At 39.4% G+C, this 11,115-nt stretch overlaps 1 pseudogene; it reads left to right on the top strand.

The window, feature by feature from the left end:
• Nucleotides 1–527: 527 nt before the first annotated feature.
• The window catches only part of LOC102828922, a 17,750-nt pseudogene continuing 7,162 nt past the window's right edge, over nucleotides 528–11,115 (top strand).

Here is an 11,115-nt window from a genome sequence, read left to right as displayed (position 1 = left end):
GAGTGCTTTAATAACTGTGCCACTAGGGACCCAGAGATACCTTTTTTAAGTTATCAAGGATGTACTTTTATTTGGATGCACAATCATTCCTCATGAAAACAGCAGTCAGGAAATCAAATCATATATTGCATTGGCCAAATCTGCACAAAGCCTCTTTAAAGTGTTAAAGATGTTACTTTGAGGATTGAGGTGCACCTGACCCAAGCCATAGTATTTTTTTTTTTATTTATTTAACTTTTTATTGTGAATTGAGTGAAGGCTTACAGACAAGATCATCAGTTTTACAGTCAATAATTCCTACACTTTGTTTCATCTGAGCAACTACAGTCCCCTCCATGCAACAGGTTATTCCTTTTCCTCCTTGTGGTTTCTATTTCCATGCCACCCACCTTCCCTCCCTTCTCAACTTTGTCCTTAGGTTACTATTGCCCTTTTGATTTTGAATCGTTCTATGGTGAGCATGCCTTACTAGTGGTGTTGTCCCTGCTATATATATACCTGTCGATTGCTTGGCTGAAAGTTGGGCCATGAGGGTGAGTTTCTTTCCTGACCTGAAGGAAGGGTGATTGAAAGCCATAGGATCAATTTCCTCCAGTTTCTTTCTAACCAGTAAGCCCGGTCTTTATATATATGTATAGATACATAATTTTGATAATTTTTACTTTGGTTCCGCATATTCTGCCACTGTATCCAAGACCTTCTCATGTGATCCCTTTCAGAGTAGTTGGTAGTGGCAGCCAGGCATCATCTTAGTTCTTCTGGTATCAGGGTCATGGACACTGATGTTTATGTGCTTCATTAGTCTGTTGGACTGATTGATTCCAAGCATCTTCATTTCTCCTGAGATATCTTATGGTGGTGGTGGTAGTGTGCCGTGGAGTTGGTTCCGACTCATAGCGACCCTGTACAGGGTTTCCGAGGCTGTAAATCTTTACAGGAGCAGAAAGCCTCATCTGTCTTCTGCGGAACGGCTGGTAATTTTAAACTTCCGACCTTGAGGTTAGCAGTCTGACTCATAACCACTACACTACCAGAGCTCCTTGAGATATCTTATAGACACTCAAAAAGATATTGTTGAATGAATTTGTTGACATGGGAAACTATTCCAGAAATACTGTTAATTTATTAGTTGTTAACTGTGTGACCATAAGCATATTGTTTTACTTCTTTGACTCCGTTTCCTTATTATTAAATGGGAAGATTAATAATATTGCCTTTCTTATAAGGTTATCATGACGATTCAATGAGTTATTGTGTTAAATATACTTTGAATTAATAACATAGCACATAAGCTATAATTATTACTATTACTTTTGTAAAGTGCTGTTGAGTCGGTTCCAAGTCACAGCGATTTCTGTAAAGGTTTCCGAGGTTGTAAATCTTTGCAGAAGTGGAATGCCTCATCTTTCTCCCACAGGGCCTCTGGTGGTCTCGAACCACCGCAGTCCAGTGCTTATCCTACAGAGCCACTGTACTTCTTAATTATTACTAATGTTGTTTGTTGTTGTTAAGTACTGGAGGTTCAGACTCAAAGTGACCCTGTATAGGGTTTTGGAGGAGCAGCTGGCAGCTTTGAGCTGCCAACTTTGCAGTCCAATACTTATCCTACAGTGCCACACCAGGACTCCAAATTATGTTGTTGTTGTTGTTAAGTGCCTTCAAGTCAGTTCGAATCATAGGGACCCTGTATAAGGGTTTCCAAGGAGTAACTGGTGAGTTTGAACCATTGATCTTGCCGTTCAAACCAACTTTGAGTTGAGGTCAAGTGCTTATCCTATGGTGCCACAGACTCATCTTTTTTTTTTTTTTAATGAAACGTGTACATAAAGTGATATAAAAAATACTTCAAAATAGCAATAGTTGTTGCTTGGTGTTGGAAATACACTATAGTTTTCATTCTTTGTGTCTCTCATTTAAAAAATAACAAATGTTTATTTCTTGTGTAACTAAAAAGTAATAATAATAATTAAGATCATTATGCTTGTAGAGGAGTAAGGATGTCTGGAATTTTCCACCCTGTCTGTGCCCTTCTTAACCTTTGCTTCTGAGTGTGCATATGTGAAGGAGGAGCCAGACTTCTTTGTCCACTTTGAAACTTGATTGCCCTTGGCTTATGTGAGAGAAGATCCAACATGGGCCCTCCCCGTCCCCTCCCCCCAGAATGCCCTAAGGCATAACAGGTTCTTAATAGTGATGGGACTAACATTGAACTCCAAAGATGGACAGGATGTGAGTCACTAGCCTGGCATTTTGTCAATTTGATTATAAATTGTTTCTGTATTTTTCTTTTGATGTTTAATGTAAAACGATGAGACTAATTTTCTTTAAAAAAACAAGCATATCAAAACATAATCATCTAAATAAGTGGTGGTGGTGGTGGTGGTTATGTGCCTTGGAGTCGGAACAACTCATAGCAACCCTGTACAGGGTTTCTGCGGCTGTAAATCTTTACGGGAACAAAAAAGACTCATCTTTCTCCCACAGAACAGTTGGTAGTTTCGAACTGCTGACCTTGCAGTTCGCAGCCTGATTCATAACCACTACGCTAAGTAGTTCCTGTCAAAGTATGTATTTTTAGAAACCACACTTAATTCAAGTGAGCGCTCAAGATACAACAGTTGGTCTGTATTTGCCTGGAGTGGCAGAAGGAAACCTAGGAACTGGAGAAGAAACTGAACTACAGTCTTAACTGCCTCATCAGTCATGAGACCAGACCTAAATGATACCCATATTTAGTAACCATTATTAAACATTTCAATCAAGGAATCAGTAGGTGAATCTGGTCCAAAGGGGGGAAATGTGGATCTGAATTTCAAATTTTTACAGAATTTAGACTTATTGCATCTGTTGAGACTGGAGGAACTCCTGAAACTACCACTGAGAAAATCACCAAACCATGAACTGAAATTGTCCTCTGAAAATCTTTAAACTACTGTTTAACTAAACTAGTAAAGAATGTTTGCTATGAGAATTATTCTCTTTTAAAAAATTGTCAATATGAGATTAAACTGTCAGCAGTAATTCTAAAGCATAGATGAGAAGTTTAGTGGGTAGTGAGTTGAAGTCAGTGGTGGTGAAACAGTATGGGTAGAGATAGTGAGAATGATGGCACAACGTAAAGAGTGTAATCAATGTTAATGAATTGTACATGTAGAAATTGATGAATGGATGGATGTTCTGCTGTATATTTTTACCAGAATTAAAATAACCACCCCAAACCAAATCCATTTCTGTTAGATTCCAACTCATAGCAATCCTCTAGGACAGAGTAGAACATCCCTCTAGTATTTCCAAGATTGTCACTCTGTCAGATTGTCATATCTTTCTCCTACCAAGTGGCTGTAGGTTTGAACCACCAATATTTCAGTTCACAACCAGACACTTAACTACAGTACCCCCAGGGCTTCTCACAAATTAAAGAACACTTATTATTTCCAGAACACTTAACTGTGCTCATGAGGAACCTGTACATAGACCAAGAGGCAGTTATTCCAATAGAACAAGGGAACACTGAATGGCTTAAAATTAGGAAAGGTGTATGCCAGGGTTGTGTGTTCCTTCACGATACTTATTCAATCTGTGTGCTGAACATAAATAATTCAAGAAGGTGGGTTATATGAAAAAGAATGTGGCAACAGAATTGGAGGAAGACTCATGATACAACCTTGGTTGCTGAAAGTGAAGAGCACTTGAAATACTGATAAAGATCAAAGACCGCAGTTTTCCGTATAGATTGCACCCAATGTAAAGAAAACAAAAGTCCTCACCACTGCACCAGTAAACATCAAGATAAATGGAGAAAAGATTGAAGTTGTCAAAGACTTCATTTTGCTCAGATCAACCATCAGCACTCACAGAAGCAACAGTCAAGAAATAATCGACATAATGCATTAGGAAAATCTGCTGCACAAGACCTCTTTAAAGTGTTGAAGAGCAAAGATGTCAGTTTGAGGACTAAGGTGCACCTGACCAAAGCCATGATATTTTCAATAACCTCATATGCATATGGGAGTCCTGGTGTGGTGCTGTTGGATAAGCTCTGGACCCCAAGGTTGTTTTGAACTGCAAGGTTGGTAGTTCAGACTCATCAGCTGATCCTTGGGAACCCTGTACGGGGTCTCTATGAGTCAGAACTTAACAACAACAACAACATGTGTATGTGAAAATTGGGCAGTTAATATGGAAGACTATAGAAGAATTGATGCATTTAAGTTATGGTTTTGGAGGAGACTATTAAAAACACCATAGAGTTCCAGAAGAACAAACAAATCTGTGTTGGAAGAAGTGCAGTCAGAATGCTCCTTAGAAGCCAGGATGGCCAGACTTCCTCTTTTTAACCAATCATCCACTTTACCAAGCATGATGTCCTTCTCCAGGGACTGGTCCCTCCTGATAATATGTCCAAAATATCAGAGACGAAGTCTCACCATCCTTGTTACTAAGAAGTATTCTACTTCTTCCAACACAGATTTGTTTGTTCTTCTGGAAGTCTATGATACCTTCAATATTCCCTTCCAAATCCATAACTCAATACATCAATTCTTCTATGGTCGACGGTATTCATCATCCAACTTTCACATGCACGTGAAGCTATTAAAAATGTACCTTAATCCTCAAACTAAGGTACACATAGGTAGACACTCAAGATGAACAGGTATGGGAAAGAAAATAGGTCTAAGACTCATGAATGCATATAGGTTTGACAGGATATTTCTATATATGTATTTACATATGCTGCAAATATATCCTTGAATATGTGTAAAGTATATGGGGCAATGTTATTAAAACTTTTAGCAATAACCAAACATCAGGTAACTGAGGGTCATAGTCTCAGGAGATATCAAAGTCAATATCACAACATAGTCCACAAAGTAAGCAGTGACTGAGGAATTAAAATCTTGTGAGCAGCCATCTAAGGTACAACTATTGGTTTCTCTCCATCCAGAGCAAAGAAGAGTGAAAAAAATTAAAGACACATGGAAACAATTAGTCTAAAGGACTAATGGGCCACATGAATCCCTGCCACCATGATCTTGACAGAAGAACTAGATGGTACTCAGTTAACACTACCAAACACTCTGAAAAGGATTGTATTGAGTGTGAGAAAAATATGGAACAAACTCAAAATCATAAAAATGGCTAGGCTAACTGGTTGGATAGAAGACTGGTGGAGCCCAAGAGAATATGGCCCTTAGTCACCCTTTAGCTTGGGAATTGAACTCATCCCCATGGCCCACTTTTTTTTTTTTTCCAAATCATGTGACCTTTTAATGATTCAGTAACATAGAGTATTATGAAAATACAAATGATAGCATAGGAATGTTACTAATGTTAAGAAACCTAGGTTTGAAAATTACAAGGGCAACTTAGAGCTGTTACGATCTTAAGTGTCACAACTGCTCTCATCCTCAATTTCCTTGTTTTAAAAATGTCACATCCATCTCTAAAGGATGCTGTGCTCATTAATTCATAGAACATAGAAACGCATCACTTCTGGTAACTGTATAACAAATGTCAACTCCCACAGGCCCCAGGTATCTGTTTTCAAGTTCTTTTATCGCCTCAAATTAAAAAAAAAAAAAAAAATCATTCTGAATGTGCCCTTTGGTTGTTTAAATTATATATTCCTGAGTGTTTCTGTGTACATCCTCCCCCAACCCACCCCCCAAAGAAACAGAGGGACTGGAAGCAAATACTGTTGAATGATGATGCATGGAGATTGTAATCATTGCAGTGAAACAATGGAGTAAAGCCGATATTCTCCCATGTAAACTCTCACTCAGTTCACAATAAAAAGTTGAAATAAAAACCCCAAGAAATTCTGATTAGGGGAAAAAACATTTGCCTTATTGTAGACATCCTGCTAGCAAGTAGTTGCATAGTCTCATTATTGTGTGATTAAGTTTTAAAATAGAAGGTGTTTGTTAGCTATCAGATAAAGATCACGTCCACTTTAATGAAGGTAGGAAGGAAAAGTGAAAAGAAAATAGGACTAGATATTCTGTAGACCATAAACCTAGCTGGCCTTGACTACAACAGTTCATTCAGTGATAAACTTACCTATTTCATCAAATAATTGTCTGTATCCAATGGTGACTAAGTTGTTATGTGTGCTGGGGATACAATGAAGGGTAGGGAAAAAACATCCCTGACTTTCTCCAAGCTTAAAATCTAATAAGAAGATGTCTCTGCTTTCTTTTTCTTTCTTTTTCTTTTTTTTTTTTTTGAGGGTGCTTCAAAGGTTTGTGGACAATTCCACTACCTTTTTTTAAATGTTTTATTGTGAATTATGTGATAGTTTACATGGGAGAATATTAGCTTTACATTCATCCTACATTGCTTTACATACACCCTACATGCAGCTTTACATTGCCATGGTTACAATCTCCTCCATGCATCATCAGCCAACCAAATGGTATACCCCAAAAGCCTGCCCCCTGGTTGTCAGCACATAGCCCCTCTCCCTCTCTGGGTCTAGAGTTCCCAGCCACTCTATCTCTCCATCTCATCGTCTCTGCCTTCATCTCTGGCGTCACTGTTTCTCTGGGTTGTCTTTGCTTTCTTGATTGTTCCCTGTGTTCATCCCTTCCCCTCACCTAAAAGAAGAATGGGGGGTGGGGGGAATCTTCAGTTTGTGCCCACTCTAAACAGATGACAAGAAGCTTTGGAAATGCAACTTAAAGAAATGCTAAGCAAACTGTTCCACAACTGAGCCTGTTGTCCTGTTAAGAGCTCCACTTTAGAACTTGGGGATGCATAAATATTTACAATGTAGGGAAGAGAGCCAATGTCTGCCAGAGGGTCCCAGAGTTGGAAGGGAGTTTAAAGTTCTTTTAATCCAGTCTCATTTGCTATAGGAATGACCTTCCCAGACTCTTCCCCCAGAGATGGTCTCCCACCCATGGGAGGATAGGTAATCACCCTCTGAGAAAATTCCTTTCATTTATTTGACCATTGTAGAGATCTTCCAACATTGAGCCAAGTTTGCCTTCCAGTAACTTAGGGTCTCTAAAGATTTCAGGACTTGGGTGTCCCTCTTTCCCATGGAGCTTTGTAGAGGCTTGAAGTCAGCGTCCATGATCTCTTCTTGCTTATTTGTTTCTTCATTGACCTCATTTGTGGATCTCTTACCACTGTAGTCACCCTTCTCTATGTACATCTTAGTTTCCCAATGTCTACTTTAAGACATGATACTCCCAAATTCATCACAGCACTCTTAACTGAAAGCTTTCTATGATCTGAGCCCAGCGGGATTCATTCCCCATCTCTAAAGTGTAACTTAATGTAAAGAGAGTCAGAGGGAAAGATTGAAGTTTTCTTGAATTCCTGCCATGCTGGACATTGTTCTAGTTCTTCATAAACACTCAATCTACAGAACAACCCTAAGACGTAGATACTCTTTTCCTTGTTTGACAGGTGTAAAAACTCAGTGTTCTGACATTTTGCTGGAAATAAGACAATAAGCAACATAAGTCTTCAGAGTCTGAGCAGGGATCAGAAATTCAATCAAAGCTGATTTACTTTTACTTTGCATTCATTTTTCTTTCTGTTTTTTTAAAATTCCGTTATCTTTTATTTGCATTTACCACCAACTTTTTGAAGCCCTCTCAGATATTGATACACAGTGCTCTAGATGATCTAGCCGTATTATTTGTCTGACCTTATCTTCTTGTGAATTGATTGAGAGTTAACAGGGCCGATCATCAGTTTTACATTCAACAAACCATATACTTTGTTTCATTACAATGATTGCAATCCCCACCGTATACCATCAGTTAGCAGTATTTCTCTCTATTCATTTTAGCTTTTTAAAATAAAAACAACAAAAAAACACTCAGGCATATTTAATAATTTACACCACCAAATGGTACAAGTCTGCCTCCTGGCCCATGGCCCACTTTTAAGTCAAACAATATTGCTGTTGTTAAGTGCCATCAAGTCAGTTCCAACTCACCCTGTATAGGGTTTCTGAGGAGTGGCTGTGGGTTTGAACCACTGATCTTGTGGTTAGCAGTCCAGTGCTTATCCTACAGCATCACACCAGTACACCAGCCAAACAATAGAACAATAGATGATTCTTGTGTCTCTACAGGATAAGCACTGGATCTCAAGGTCAGTTTGAACCACAAGGTTGGCAGTTCAAACTTACCAGTTGCTCCTCAGAAACCATGTACAGGGTGACTACGAGTCGTGGAACTGACTTGACAGCACATAACAGCAACAACACCACAACACTAGGGAGGTACACACTCCTTAGAACAATCAACCTTAGACCAAAAGGACAGTATTTGCCTAAGAACCAAACTCAGAAGACAGGAAGGATTAGGAATCAGGAAGAATGGAAATGGTAAACACATGCAGAAAGTGAGACTAGGGATGTTACATTGTGAGGACTGACGTGAAGCAATGACGTGAAACAAAATTTGTATGAATTGTTGAAATGAAAACTAATTTGCTTCGTAAACCTCTCTCTCTCTCTCTACATATATATATATTTCTTTTCTTTTCTTTTTAAGAATGTGCCCTATCCCCTGTAGACATCTCTGGATTGGGCACCCCAGAAATGATTGGGAGAGTAGAAACAGCCTTGGAGTAAGAGCATTGCCTCCAAGATTATAGCTGTCATGAAGGAACCAAGATTTATTTGCATGTATGAGGTGTAATTTGCTTTTAAAGAATCCATCATACTAATTGCACTTGTCACAGTTGTAAAGGTAGAAGATATGTACCAAAAAGGAGGGAGTAGTTAATCTTACATTCCAGGAACAGAGGACCCTAGGACCAGCAAGAGGGATGAGCATGAGTGAAACGTGGGGTCCTAACCAGAGAAGTAGCGATAGCAGAGATGGAGGCAGAGGCAATGCCATGGACAGATAGAGCATCTAAGGTCTCTAGACTCATAGAAGGAGAAAGGTTGTGTGCTGGTGGGCAGGGAGCTGGTTTGCAAAATGTACCCTTTGGTGGTTTAAATGATTATATACTCTTGCATGTTTTTGTGTATATCAAAAAAGGGGGACTGTAATCATTATAATGAAGCAAGATATGAATGGTTGAGTGCAAAACTGATGTTCTACCACGTAGACTCTCACTTCACAATAAAAGCTTTTTAAAAAATGAAGTGAATAGAGGTAAATACTATTAACTGCAACAATTGCGAGGTTGGCCCAGGACCGGGCAATGTTTCGTTCTGTTGTGCATAGGGTTGCTGTGAGTTGGTACCAACTTGATGGCACCTAACAACAACAACAACAACACTGTTAACTGACGATACATGGAAGGGATTGCAATCATTGTAATGAAGCATAGATTTGTTCAATGTAAAATTGTTATCTGTTCTGTTAACCCTCACACAATTTACAAGAAAATGATTTTAATATAAATAAATAAAACAGCACTTAAAAAATCAATCATAATAATAATTGACTCGGATTGAGCCACTCTTGGGATTCAGTCCTTCTCAGGTGGTCTACAGGTAATAGTCATCAGCCACCATGTTTTGAGCACTTATTATATGCAAGATACTGTGCTAAAACAAAAAAAACAAACTTTGCAAATTCAAATTGCATTTTGAACTCTTTTTTTTTTTTAAGTTGTTTTTTTATTGTGGATTGAGTGAAAGTTTAAAGGGCAGATCATCAGTTTTACACTCAACAAATCATACAGCTTGTTTCATTACAATGATGATAATCCTCTCTATGTACCATCAATTAACAGTATTTTTCTCTATCCACTTTAGCTTTTTTTTAAGAAAACACTTAAGCATATATAATAATTTACACCTCCAAAGGGCACATTCTGCAAGTCTGCACCCTGGCCACCAGCTCTTAGTCCCTCCCTTCCCATGAATCTAGAGTCCTCAGCCACTCCCTCTCTCCATGTCCCTATCTCTGCCTCCATCTCTGGATAAAGTCGCTGCTTCTCTGGGTAAGGTCCCACATTCTGCTTGTGCTCTTCTCCCCTGATGGTCCTAGGGTCCTCTGTTTCTGGACTGTAAGTTTAACCACTCCCCTATTTTTGTTATAAAACTTCAACCTTCACAATTGTCACAGTTGCAATTAGTCATGCTAACAATTATTCACTATTGAATCATACGAATCTTATCCCCATCTCTTTTCACCAGACCCATCTAGACAAGATGAAAACTATTCAGTGGGGACTCTTTCTTCCCCATAATACTCTTAAACTAAACTCCCTCTTGAAACCTCTTAAGCCAGTCGCTTCGTGCCTTTATCACTCCCTCATTTTAGGTAGCCAACGTCTAAGTTTCCTGTCCCTATCTACCCGTGTACAGGGGAGATAGCATTGATACTTGATGTGAAGACTCCTTCCTTCTCTGTTGGTAGAGTTACTACCTCCATGAGTATAGGTCAGGTTCATCAAATTGTAGCAATTTACCCTTGTTCCCTTTATCCAAAAATGCCCCCACGTTGTTTTATATATTTGTAATCTTCCTCTAGTCGAGTTCTGATTATCAAGCCATCGAGGCTCGGTCAAATGGGGACTGTCTGTAAGTTTGGGTGTTCTTGTGCATCTTCCCTCACTTTATATCATCTGGATGATTCACTTTCAGCTCTAGCCCTCTGTGGCTATGTCCTTGTCCATGGGCTCAAGTATTACCAGACCTCACCACACTTTGGAGACACCAGCACTTCCTCTTCTCTCTCTCATCTCCAGGTCAACGGGAGTCAATGGACTGTGGTTGAACTCAGCCCGCCCGGTTCTTCATTGCTGCCTTTCCCCCTCTTCCACTCACCAGTAGACCAATGTGGTCGCCAGCAAGCTTAAATGCCTGTTTGTGTGTTCCCTTTGAGTTTCAGTCTTAGAGGGGAGTTTATCCTGAAGGAACTTGATTGCTTGTCTTGATGGCTTCCCTGCGAACAGCTTGCTTATCCTTGTAGTAGCCAGTCATGCTGACATTTTTAGTTTGGGTTTTTCCTGCTGATCTTTCTTTGAAGATGTATCTTCTGTTGCTCTAGCTGTTCCAGGTTGGTCTGCTTGTCCTTTCTATTGGGAATGTCCTACCTCATAAGGTTCTGGATGGGACTCAGGATTCCTATACTCTGCAAAGGCTTTGTCCATGGGGTCTGCAAGAGGCCTATTTCACTAGGCAAGTTC

This window comes from Chrysochloris asiatica, unplaced genomic scaffold, assembly GCF_000296735.1.
Source record: "Chrysochloris asiatica unplaced genomic scaffold, ChrAsi1.0 scaffold00047, whole genome shotgun sequence".
NCBI lineage: Eukaryota > Metazoa > Chordata > Mammalia > Afrosoricida > Chrysochloridae > Chrysochloris > Chrysochloris asiatica.
This window is presented reverse-complemented; position numbering and strand designations above follow the sequence as displayed.